We start from the raw sequence: 13610 nt of genomic DNA on the forward strand, positions 1-13610 counted from the left end.
TGGTAGAGGACAGGCAGGCCTGGAGGAACATTGTCCAAGAGGTCATGATGGGTCAGACACAACTTTGCAAGTAACAACAACATTCCATGAATGTGTACACGAAGTAGAATGATGTACTATGTCTCATTTAAAAGTGTGCAGAAGCACAGGCATTTGAAAGAGAATTGTGCACCACACACCAACATCTGGAGAAAATATAGGGATAAAAAATCATGGGTTAGTGAAACCTGCTTCTGAAATTCTTTCATGCACTAATGTGCCAATTGAAAATACGCATGAACATTGCACCCATATTTTCATCCATGCTTTGTTGAAAGAGCATGAAGATTAGTTCACTGAACTGGTTTAAGATTGGAAAAATGAGAAACGGAACAAAAGAATACCGGGGCAGATTATTTTCCAACAGTAAGGTAAGATCTGAAAACCAATTCTTGAATCCACAGTGCAATAATGTTATTTATTTTATCAGATTTCTCCAACTTAGCACCTCTCATCTATATGGAGTCTATCAGTCCAAGAATCCTTCAGCCAACAAGGGAGGTATGAGAATTACAACTCCAAGACATTTGGAAGGATGAAACCATTTTGGAGAAAGTTGTGTTAACCTTTATTATTATTATTATTAAATTTCTCCTATGCCACAGTTCATGAGAAGTTCAGATGCTAAGAGAATAACATGAATAGTTCAGCATGATCTACAGTTCAACTGGTGGCCTTGCTCTTCATTAATTGTTTATATATTTCAAGGTTAAAATGTTTAATTGATTGTTCAATAAATTATCACTTTACACATCTGTCTGGTCTCTTGGACAACACTCCAGTCATTGTGTTAACATGGAGATATAAATGATGTCTTCTCAATAGGATAAACACTATTCCCAAAGTATGGTAGGTGTGGCAATTAGGTTATTGATTTTAGGTAAATATCTTGTTAATTATGCAACAGGCTTTATGTCTTCTGTTAATTAACTTACTCCTTCAAAAAATCAATAAGGAATAGTCCACGAGGAGAAAAAACATTGACTCCATGGACCTCAGGCCAGAGGGAGAAAAACTCTTACTTGTCTCTATTGAAATGGGCGTATTTCCCATTTTAAAAAGATAAATGGCAATAGATTGTAACAAACCTTGATACAGTTATAGACCAAACAAAGTTGAATGTGCATGTTTCTAAACTAAGAGAAGTTAAGTCTCATGTACATTAATGGCTATCCAAATTTCTCAAATAATTGGAAAGTAAATTCATTACTATGTGATAAAGAGATAACAGAATAACAGAGTTGGAGGGAACCTTGGAGGTCTTCTAGTCCAACCCTGTTCAAGCAGGACACCCTATACCCCCCCATTCCAGACAAGTGGCTATCCAGTCCCTTCTTAAAAGCAACCAGTGAGGGAGCATCAACAACTTCTGAAAGCAAGCCATTCCACTGATAAATTGTTCTTATAGCTAGGAAATTTCTCCTTAGTTCTTGGTTGCTTCTCTCCTAGTTTAATTTCCATCCATTGCTTCTTCCCTTGCCTTCTAGTGCTTTGGAAAATTGAAAATTCTTTGTGGCAGCCCTTCCTATATTGGAAGACTGTTGTCGTGTCATCCCTAGTCCTCCATTTCACTAGATTAGCCATACCCAGTTCCTGCAACCATTCTTCATACAGTTTAGCTCTCTGTGCTCTTCTCTGCACTCTTTCCAAAGTCTCAACATAACCTGATTAACAGAGTTGGAAGGGACCTTGTAGGTCATCTAATCCAACCCCCCAGCCAAGCAGGAGACCCTACACCATTTCTGTCAGTTGGCAGCCCAGTCTCTTCTTGAAAGCTTCCAGTGATGAAGCTCCCACAACTTCTGAAAGCAACTTCTGCTCCATTTTTTAAAAAATAATGTGGTGACCAAAACTGGATGCAATATTCCAGATGTGGTTTTACTAAGGTTTCATAAAGCCTTAGTAAGAAATCAGAAATAATGTTTGGGCTCCCATACTGGACAGGAAGTTGAAGTACTTGGGTTCTAGCCTTCCTTAGCTACACAATCATTTTGCATTCTGTTTTTAATTCAATATAAGTCCAATTGTGTTGTAGAGTCTCCACTGTGGTTTTGAGCTGCTCATATTGTTACATTAGAATTTAGAGGCTTTTTTTTAAATTGCTGCTTTTTCTAGCATCAGAAAGTGAAACAAAAATGAATCATCCCTGTGTTTTAACAGTTGTCTTAAGTTGCTTATATCAAACATTGCATTTGTTTTGTTTCAGAAAGTGATATAAATTATTTTTATCTCTAAATGATGAACGGAACAATGTATAATCTATAGAAATCTGTGCAAATACTTGTATGTGATATTGAGGTAAGGAGATTGCAAATACATTTAAAAAGTGCAGGTCATTCCTGTGACTTTTACACAGAAAAACACAGATCTAAATTTAAAGTAAAATAAAGCTTTTTTATATATAACTTCAGTAATATATGGGATAACCTTTGGCTCATCTAATCAGCTTCTTTCTTGCAGTTTGTTCTTCAGGGGGCAGGACAACAAACAAAGGATGGAAACTAATCAAGGAGAGAAGCAACCTAGAACAAAGGAGAAATTTCCTGATTCTAACTGTTCTAACTGTTAGGAAATTTCTCCTTTGTCCTAGGTTGCTTCTCTCTCTCCTGGAGGTGTGCTCCACCATTGGAAGCTTTTAAGAAGAGATTGGACAATCATTTGTCTGAAGTGATGTTGGGTTTCCTGCCTAAGCAGGGGTTGGACTAGAAGACCTCCAAGGTCCTTCCAAGATTCTATTCTATTCTATCGAAGGAAGGGAGGGAGGGAGGGAGGAAGGAAGGAAAGAAGAATAGAAAGAAAGGGGAGGGAAGAGGGAGGGAGGGAGGAAGAAAGCAAAGAAGAAAAAGGGAGGAAGAGGGAGGGAGAGAAGAAGAGAGGAAGGAAGGAAGGAAGGAAAAGGGAGGAAAGAGGGAGGAAGAGAGGAAGAAAGAAAGGAAGGGGGAGAGAGGAAGAAAGTAAGGAAGGAATGAAAAGGGAGGGAAGAGGGAGGGAGGAAGGAAGGAAAGAAGGAAGGAAAACGGAGGGAAGCAGGAGGAGGAAAGGAAGGAAAAGGGAGGGGAGGAAGAAAGGAAGGAAGGAAGGAAGGAAAAGAGGGAAGAGAGAGAGAGGGAGAAAGAAAGGAAGGGGGAGGGAGGAAGAAAGGAAAGAAAAAGGGAGGGAAGAGGGTGGGAGGGAGAGAGGAAGGAAGGAAGGAAGGAAGGAAGGAAGGAAGGAAGGAAGGAAAAGGGGGAGAAGAGGGAGGGAGGAAGAAAGGAAGGAAGGAAAAGAGAGGAAAGAGGGAGGGGGAAGGAAGGATCTCCTGCTTGAGCAGAGGGTAGGACTAGAAGACCTCCAAGGTCCCTTCCAGTTCTTCCAGTTATTCTATGAATAGTCTTGCTGGTTCTGCCTCTGGGCAGTGTGAGGTATCAAAGACCTTTTAAAAGTGTTTTAACAACAAAAGCCTTAATCCTTTCATTAAAAGCCATTCAACTGACCTTGCCCATGTTAGACACTTGATGTCTTTTTTTACTAGGAGGAGATTTGAGCATCAGCCTTAGTCGTGGAGGGAAACATGGAAAGGGAAAGTGCAAAACACTTTCTTCTTTTCACTTTCTTCTTTTAAAGGAGAAAGGCACGCCCCTCTAATAAAATAGTACAAGTTGGAGTGCAGTCCCACACACCCATGTTTACACAAGGGCCTGTTATGCATAATTCTCCGAAGCTGTTCTCAATCATGCAAATTATTTTTTTCTTTTTGCAATATGCTAATGCAATCTGATTTATTTCAGTTGTAAAAGTTAATTACAATGTGTTTGTGAGTCCCTAAAGATGATGTATTAAATGTTTATAACCAGGATTATTAAAATGTCCTGTCTCGATTACAGTGCTTTCTTTCAAACACTAGAACTAATTGTAGCCTTAAATCACAACAACCTCACTATTAAAATTAACACAAGGGCAACATTGCATAATTTTAATTAATTTTAATTTGGCCAAAGCAAATTAATTTTTGCTTTCTGGAAGGACAGCTAAACTCTGCTGCAACCATCTTCCTGATGAATATTGAGTTCAAAATTCCTCCGGTTTTGTCCAGCCATCCAATTTTTAAAAATCCTCCCCCTTCATTATTCTGTATATTTATGTTTTGGCTTTACATGAAAGTTTAGTTGTGCTCCACTTATTTTCCCCCCTGCTGTGTAGGAAAACGCCTCCCCCCCACTTTTTTATTTACTTCCAGTAGACTCATTTTTTGGGGTGGAAATATTATTAATATATTATCCAGATGAATAAAAAAATATAATGGAAAAGACTTAATTTTCAAAAATTATTTTAAGGAAGAAAAAAAAACTGCAAGTGGAATATTTCTCTGTGGTTTATGGAGCTTGGAGCTAAGAAGTATATGAATGTCCTGTCCATCACTGTAGGGTCAGCTAGATAGAGAGGCCATCACAGACTCAAAAGGGACCTTAGAGGTCATCTAGTCCAAATGCCTGCAAAGTATATGATCCACTAGAATCTCCTTTTGTTCAATTAGAAGGGAAGACATCAGGAGTAAATTGCTTTTTTTTTTGCAAAAAAAACCCCCACCCTAAAATCCTCTGATTTTTTTCAATGAGAGCAACCAGGAAGAATATACAGCAGAAGCACTGAAAAAATTTTATCACAGAAAATAACATCAGCAGTAGTTGCCTCTTCTGCCCCCAAGATAAATTAAAATGGAACTCTTAAATTATCTGAGAATAAGATAGGAAAATAGAAACCTGTTTTATAAGAAAATAAAATTTGGAGATACCAGCAGGCACATTTTTGTTGTTGTTGTTAGTCACGAAGTCGTATCCAACACATTGTGATCCTATGGACCACGTTCCCCCAGGTCTTCCTGTCCTCTACCATCCTTTGGATGCTCCTTTGGTGACTCCATCCAGCCACCTCCTTCTCTGCCGTCCCCTTCTTCTTTTGCCCTCAATCTTTCCCAGGATTAGGCTCTTCTCCAGGGAGTCCTTCCTTCTCATTAGGTGGCCAAAGTACTTGAGTTTCCTCTTCACGATCTGGCCTTCTAAAGAGCAGCCAGGGTTGATCTCCTCTAGGACTGACCGGTTTGATCATCTTGCAGTCCAAGGGACTTGCATGAATCTTCTCCAGCACCAGAGTTCAAAGGCCTCCATTCTTTGGTGCTCAGCCTTCCTTATGGTCCAAACTTCATAGCCATCCATTGCAACTGGGAAAACCATCACCTTGACTATACGCACTTTTGTTGGGCATATCTGCATTGGGCACTGTTATCAACATCTGGAGGGTCTTTTTCCTTTAGAAGTTTAAATAAATAAGTAATGATCTTCCCCCTCAAAAAATACCTTCCTAGTTTGTTTTCAAAACTATATAGCCACACCTCCAATCTTCCTTTGACGTCTTTCTGTCTGTCTGTCTATTCCACAGAGAAAGCTATCCACAGAATGTGTTTACACTAATTGGCACATCCTGTATCTCTCTCTCTCTCTCTCTCTCTCTCTCTCTCTCTCTCTCTCTCTCTCTCTCTCTGTGTGTGTGTGTGTGTGTGTGTGTGTTGTAGCCTTAATCACTACCATTGATTGTGAATATGACCTCAGTCCACACACTTCCCCTTTGACAGGGCTCTCATTCAACAGGAAGTGGAGAAGATTAATGAAGCTGCAGCTTGGTGTGGAATCCCAATGACTAAGATGATAAATCTCACTTTGGACAAGCTTGCCAATAGGAAGACTGGCATCTTCTAGTTCTATTGGATTGCAACTTCAATATTCAGCCATTGAGGCGACTGCATTACTCTTATTGGGACAAAAAAAATGGCCCAAGTGATTGATTCTCCTTCTTGGCTTTATGAAAACTCATTTATATTTCTTGGAGATCAGGGCCAAGTGGGAAAAATCTTCTCTGGCACTAATTCTCTGAGTCAGAGTATATTTTCTGTTTGCTGAGCTCTGGCTTGTTTAGAAGATATTAGGAATCTTAAAAGCGGAATCTTCAGAGCAAAGCAAAATGTATCTCAATCCTGAAACCAACCTGGCTTGAACCTTCTTGAATGTCTATGGAGATTCTCAGTCCTCCAGGTCATGGTTGTCCCAAAGGTGTTTTTTTTCAAGACACAGTAATTCAGTCACCTCAATGGCTGAGTATTGAAGTTGCACACATTAAAGAGTGACCCAAAACCTAAAATTAAAGATAATTTTTCAGAAAGTGAGACCATTTAATCAGTGAAACACTTTACCTCCAGAACTTGTGGTTGCCCCATATTCATTTCAAGAAGCCTGGAAAACCATTTGTCTGGAATGGAATAGAGAGTCTTTTCGGAGCAGGGGGTTGGATTAGGAGACCCCCCAAAGTCCCCTCCAAACCTATTATTCTATGTTCTGTGACCACCTGACAGAGTTTAAGATATTTGGATGCTTAGAGGTGATCCTTTTTCTTCTTCTTCTTCTTCTTCTTCTTCTTCTTCTTCTTCTTCTTCTTCTTCTTCTTCTTCTTCTTCTTCTTCTTCTTCCTCCTCCTCCTCCTCCTCCTCCTCTTCCTCCTCCTCCTCTTCCTCCTCCACCATCACCACCATCACTACCTCCTCCTTCTCCTCCCCTCCTCCTCCTCCCCTCCTCCTCCTCTTCTTCCTCCCCTCCTCCCTCCCCTCCTCTTCTTCTTCCTCCTCCTCCCCCCTCTCCTCCTCCTCCTCCTCTTCTTTTTCTTTTCTTCCTTCTCCTTCCTCCTCTTCCTCCACCACCACCACGACTACCTCCTCCTCACCTCCTCTTCTTCTCCCCCCTTTCCTCCTCCTCCTCTTCTTTTTCTTTTCTTCCTCCTCCTCCCCCTCTTCTTCTTCTTCCTCCTCCTCCCCTCCTCCTCCTCTTCTTCTTCTTCCTCCTCCTCCTTCTCCTCCCCTCCTCCTCCTCCTCCTCTTCTTCTTCCTCCTCTTCTGCTCCTCTTCTTCTTCCTCCTAAACTTCCTCCTCTTCCTCACCACCACCACCACAAATAGCCATAGCAGGGAGCCAATTTGGTCTAGTGGTTAAGGAATCAGGCTAGAAAGCGGGAGTCTGAGAGTTTGAGTCCTGCCTCAGTCATAAAAGCCCACTGGGTGTCCTCTGGCTATCAATCTCTCTCAGCCCAGCTCAGAGAGTTTTTGTGATGGGGATAATAGGAGGAGGGATATGTTTTCTGCCTTGGGTTATTTGTAAAAATAATAAAGGTAGGATAGAAACAATCAAACAAATAACAACAAAGAAAGATGCCCTTTGGTGTTATTCTCCCCCATCCATGAACTGACTGTAGATCCGTGATGATGAACCTCTCTGTGGGCATGCACACCATAGCCAGCTGCTCTTCTGGTCTCTGGCACACATGCATGCCCACCAGCTGGTCTTCGTGGGTGCCAGAAGATGGTCCCCAAAACAGTGGAAAAACAGGCTGTTTTTCAGGCCATTTTCTAGGCCAGTGTTTCTCAACCTTGGCAACTTGAAGATGTCTGGACTTCAACTTTCAGAATTCCCCAGCCAGCGAATGCTGGCTGGGGAATTCTGGGAGTTGAGGTCCAGACATCTTCAAGTTGCCAAGGTTGAGAAACACTGTTCTAGGCCATTTTCAGGGCATTTGGGGGGCATTTTCAGTCAGTTTTTCAGGTCATTTTTCAACCCCTCAAAATGGCCTGAAAATGACTTGAAAAAAATGGCCTGAAAACAGCTGAAAAAATGGCCTGAAAATACCCCAAAACCAGGTATGCGCATATCAGCCAGCTGGTCTTCGGGTTTCCAGCACTCCGGTGCGCACACATGCAAGCACATCCCGGTTTGGGTATACTCGGTGCCGAAAAGCTTTGCCATCCCTGCTCTAGATGGTAGAGAAGATGCGGCTCCAACTCCTTCTGACATCTTCTGAATGGAACTCCTATATTTAGCTTCTTACCAGAGGAACTTTGACCTCCATTTAAATTTCAATCTGCAAATGATCTATGTTTTCCTCCCCTTTGGATTACAACAATGTCTGCCTCTGCCCGGCAGACTGCGGCATGTGACTCCATTGGAAGCAGCTGCCCCCATTTTTATCCACTTTTGATAGAGGAAGTAAAAGTGCAATTAAAAACAGCATTGTTCTCCGATAGGCAGTCAGGCTGAAGGGGGGAAAAATGTAATCAGCGCTTTTCCTTTTCAGCAGAAGTTGCGTGTGACCAGAAAGACCTTTTCAAATAGGGTTGTAAAAAGTACTGCGATATTAGATAAGACTTATTCTTCTATTCCTTAGGAGAAGATAAGCAAAAGAAGGAGACGATAAGACATCTTGCTAGGGAGATGTGTGTTTTCCGACAAACAGATCTGGCAGTTGGGTTTGATTTGGAGAATTCTCTTCCTGCATTTCTTTCGGAATAGCAGATGTTACCGTGGGCATCAGACTGAAGCTGGAAGCTGGACTTCAAGGGGTGAACCTCTATTCATCCTCACCCCCCAAAAAAGGTTATGGGTGCCCGACCTCCAGGGGTTATCAAGGATGTAAATGAAAGTTTCCCTTTCCAGATGTGGCTGGGAATTCAAAGAAGGAACATTAGGAAAAGAGAAAATAATGTGAGGAAAAGTCCTAGAATAGTTCCCGGCACAATTGGCAAAGCCCATATTTTTTAATAAGAGTTTCTCATAGGAAAATCTTCCCCTGGACTAGAATGGATGAGGTAGGGAGAAAAAGGCATGGGATCTCTCTGAAAATGGTCTCCATCTTAATCAAGCCATCAGAATAGAGCTGGAAGGGACCTGGGAGGTCTTCTAGTCCAACCCACTGCTCCAGCAAGAGACTCTGTTCCATTTCACACAAGTGCCTGCCAGTCTCTTCTAAAAATCCTCAAGGGGGGGGAGCATCCACAACCTCTTTGAAGTTTGAACAACTTCCATTGAGGACCTGTGCACTGCACGAGTCAAAAAGAGGACAGTGAAAATATCTACAGACCCCTCACATCCTGGACATAAATTGTTTCAACTACTACCCTCAAAAGGAGGCTGTAGAGTATTGCACACCAGAACAACTAGGCACAAGGGCAGTTTTTTCCTGAACGCCATCACTCTGCTAAACAACTAATCCCCATAACACTGCCAAACTATTTATTAAGGCTGTATTATTATTCTTCTTCTCATCTCTTCCCACTTATGACTGTAACCATGTTGCTTGTATCATTACAATTTGTATTATTTTATTTGTTTCCTAGTATGCTTTGATTGCTTATTAGTAACCTATGACTATCACTAAGTGTTGGATCTTATGATTCTTAATGAATGTATTCGATTTTATTTTTCTTTATGTACACTGAGAGCATATGCACCAAAGACAAATTCCAATCACACTTGGCCAATAAAGAATTCTATTCTATTCTATTCTATTCTATTCTATTCTATTCTATTCCATTCCATTCCATTCCATTCCATTCCATTCCATTCCATTCCATTCCATTCCAAAGGCAAGCGGTTCCTCTGATTAATTGTCCTCACTGTTAGGAAGTTTCTCCTTAACTTTAGGTTACTTCTTTCCTTGATTAGTTCCCATTCATTGTTTCTTGTTCTGCCTTCTGGTCTTTTGAAAAATAAGTTGACTTCTTCTTTGTGGCAGCCCCCACAAACACTGGAATACTGCTATCCTGTCCCCCTTGGTCCTCCTTTTCTCTAGACTAGCCAAACCCAGTTCTCTGTCTCTGTTCCCTCGTTCCTCAAGGAATGTTTAGTTGCAGGGAAGAGGCCGGCTTCCCATGCAAAGATGAATCACCATTTTTGGAATTTCCATAATCATGGGGGTCGAGGACATATTCTCCTTAGAAGAAGCCAAATGGGTGTTCTCAAAAAATAAAATAAAATAAATGAGAGCAATCGGTTTCCCTCAGACTGCCCATTCATGGCCAGGCTGACCTCCTCCCTTTTTCCCCTCCATCACTCCCATTTCTGGTTTGTGTCTTGTCACCTAAACTATAAACAAAGCTGGGGAATTCAGCAAGAATAATGAGAGGGGTACTGGTTCTTGGGGGAGGACGAGATGCCATTTCCTGCTTTTCCTTCCCACTATCTGCTCCGAATGAGAACATTCCAGTCGCACAGACTTTCAGGCAGATAGAGTCCATGTCACTTGGCCCCTCTCAAGAGGGATGGCTGCAAATAGAGATTCTGCAGGGCTTTCCTTCCTTCATCTCCCAACTCCCACCAACAAGCAAAAGAACCTCATTTGTTTGATGTGTTCTTCCCCGAGAGGGGGGGGATGTTTTCCGGCATCCCATGGATGAGAAGGAGGAAGCTCTCTAGCTGCTTGCTTGGTGTCTGCAATAGCTTTCGATAAATTTCATAGAACATAGAATCACATGGCAGGAATCCTTACATCATCCAGGACAAATGGTTAGCCAATCTCTTCTTGAAAGCCATTGTCTTAAAACTTGTTCTCATTCTATTGTGATGTTCAGCTTCTTTGCAGCCTAACTTTGGACAAAACCCCCATTCCCTCCCCACTCCAGGGGAAGGAGACTGCAAAATCTCCATTCCCTCCCCACTCCAGGGGAAGGATAGCGCAAAATCTCCATTCCCTCCCTACTCCAGAGGAAGGATACTGCAAAATCTCCATTCCCTCCCCACTCCAGGGGAAGGATAGCGCAAAATCTCCATTCCCTCCCTACTCCAGAGGAAGGATACTGCAAAATCTCCATTCCCTCCCCACTCCAGGGGAAGGAGACTGCAAAATCTTCATTCCCTCCCTACTCCAGGGGAAGGATACTGCAAAATCTCCATTCCCTCCCCACTCCAGGGGAAGGATACTATAAAATCTCCATTCCCTCCCCACTCCAGGGGAAGGATAGCGCAAAATCTCCATTCCCTCCCCACTCCAGAGGAAGGATACTGCAAAATCTCCATTCCCTCCCCACTCCAGGGGAAGGATAGCGCAAAATCTCCATTCCCTCCCTACTCCAGAGGAAGGATACTGCAAAATCTCCATTCCCTCCCCACTCCAGGGGAAGGAGACTGCAAAATCTTCATTCCCTCCCTACTCCAGGGAAGGATAGTGCAAAATCTCCATTCCCTCCCCACTCCAGGGGAAGGAGACTGCAAAATCTCCATTCCCTCCCCACTCCAGGGGAAGGATAGCGCAAAATCTCCATTCCCTCCCTACTCCAGAGGAAGGATACTGCAAAATCTCCATTCCCTCCCCACTCCAGGGGAAGGAGACTGCAAAATCTTCATTCCCTCCCTACTCCAGGGAAGGATAGTGCAAAATCTCCATTCCCTCCCCACTCCAGGGGAAGGAGACTGCAAAATCTCCATTCCCTCCCCACTCCAGGGGAAGGAGACTGCAAAATCTCCATTCCCTCCCCACTCCAGGGGAAGGAGACTGCAAAATCTCCATTCCCTCCCCACTCCAGGGGAAGGAGACTGCAAAATCTCCATTCCCACCCCATTCTAAGACCAGCCAGAGGTGGAAGTAGTTCTCTGAACTACTCAAAGTTTCTGCTACCAGTTCTCCAGAACCTGCCAGAACCTGCTGGATTTCACCCCTGACTAAGAGAAACATCCAAGGTGACCCAAACAGATATGGATATCTCCATTTGAATATAGAAACAAGAGCTACTTGAGAGACTGCCTGCTGCCAATTACCTCCACTAGACCGATTAGATCCCACAGATTAGGCCTCCTCCGAATTCCATCCACCGACCAGTGTCGACTGGTGACTACCCGGAGGAGAGCCTTCTCTGTGGCTGCTCCGACCCTCTGGAATGAACTCCCCGTGGAGATTCGAACCCTCACCACCCTCCAGGCCTTCCGCAAAGCCCTTAAAACCTGGCTGTTCCGACAGGCCTGGGGCTAAAGAGCTGTTGCTCCCGTCTCGAATGGTATGACTGTTGTGTGTTTTAAATTATGCATTGTTATGTTCGTTTTTTAATTTTTTGTCTGTATCCCCCTTCCCTGGTTTGAGTTGTGAGCCGCCCTGAGTCCCCTTTGGGGAAAAGGGCGGCATATAAATATAATAAACAAACAAACAAACAAGCTCTGAAATCGGAGTTAGAAATAGTTATTTGGAATCAAAATCTAAGCCTCCATCTAAAGCATCTCAGGTTGCATTCAAATATCCATCGGTGTTGCTAGGAAGATGTTTTACAGTTTGCACACAATTCTAAAAGGCAAAGATGTGCAGTATGTGGCAGTAGCCAAAACAAGCCAATATAATCCTCGGTTGTAGAAACAGAGGCATAGAATCAAACTCATGTGAAGTATTAGCACCACTTTAGAAAGCCTTAGTAAGGCCACACATTGGGTACTGCATCTAGTTTTGGTCACCACATTATAAAAAAAAGATTGTTGGGACTCTGGAAAGAGTGCAGAGAAGAGCAACAAAATGATTCGGGGACCGGAGGCTAAAACATATGAAGAATGTCTCCAAAGCTTTTTTTTTTTTTAATGAAAACCAGTTGCGGGAATTGGGTATGTCAAGTCTAGAAAAAAGGACTAGAGATTATATGATAGTGGCATTCCAATATTTGGGGGGCTTCCCCAAAGAACTAATTCTCCAACGCACCGGAAGGCAGAACAAGAAGCAATGGATGGAAGCTAATCAAGGAGAGAAGCATCCTGGAATTAAGGAGAAACAGTGAGAACAATGAACCAGTGGACCAACTTGCCTTCAGAAGTTGTAGGTCCTCCATCACTGTAGGGTTTTAAGAAAAGGCTGGACAGTCACTTGTTTAAAATGGTACAGGGTATCCTGCTTGAGCAGGGGGTTGCATTAGAAGACTTCCAAGGTCCCTTCCAGCTCCATTCTAATTGATCGATTGATTGAAGATGAATTTTTAAGCTCCTTTCTGGGGCAAGAGAGTTCGTAAGTATCACAGAGAGTGGTTTCGAAGCCTTGCATCTTAAGTGACTGGGGAAAAAATGATGAAGGGATCAGGAGTGGATTTTGGCAGGCACTACTGCCAGTTCGCTTGTGTGCGCGCTTCACATACGTGCTTGATGCGTGTTGCACGTGCATGCACAGTGCAATTTAAATTGGGGGTGTGGAAGACCTGGGTTGCTGCTGGTTCCAGTGACCCAGGCTGCCAAACCACTACTGATTCGGCTGAACTGGTCCGAACTGGTAGGAACCCACCCTTGGAAGGGATACACCAACATATTTTTTAAAGATGAGAAAGCCCACAGAATGGATCAGGAAAAGAAAAAAAGTAATAAAGATAAATGATGCCATCTTTCAAATCAGCCACCTTCTAATAGCAAGGCAAGTGTTAGAAATAGTGTGCCATTAAACCCTATTAGTAAAAATAGGCCTAGTAGTTACTAGAGGCTCAGGTGAGGAGACATTCCTCCCTTTGTGAAGTAGCCGGTGAAATGCTACATTTGGCCTAGAAAGACGATTCCTTGATTTCTTTCAGCAAGTCAAGGTTGTCCCCAATTCTTTGATCAGGTGGCTGATAACACATCCCTGGACCTAATTTACAGCTAGGCCAATGCTTACCACCCATAGTAATTCTACAGAGGAATCTGATTTTCCCGAATTTTCTAGTATATTGTATTTTATGCCCTTTTTGATGTATGTATGTATGTATGTATGTATGTATGTATGTATGTATGT

This window comes from Thamnophis sirtalis, unplaced genomic scaffold, assembly GCF_051295495.1.
Source record: "Thamnophis sirtalis isolate CommonGarterSnake01/CBP01778 unplaced genomic scaffold, rThaSir2_p1.2 scaffold_2, whole genome shotgun sequence".
Classification (NCBI taxonomy): Eukaryota; Metazoa; Chordata; class Lepidosauria; order Squamata; family Natricidae; genus Thamnophis; species Thamnophis sirtalis.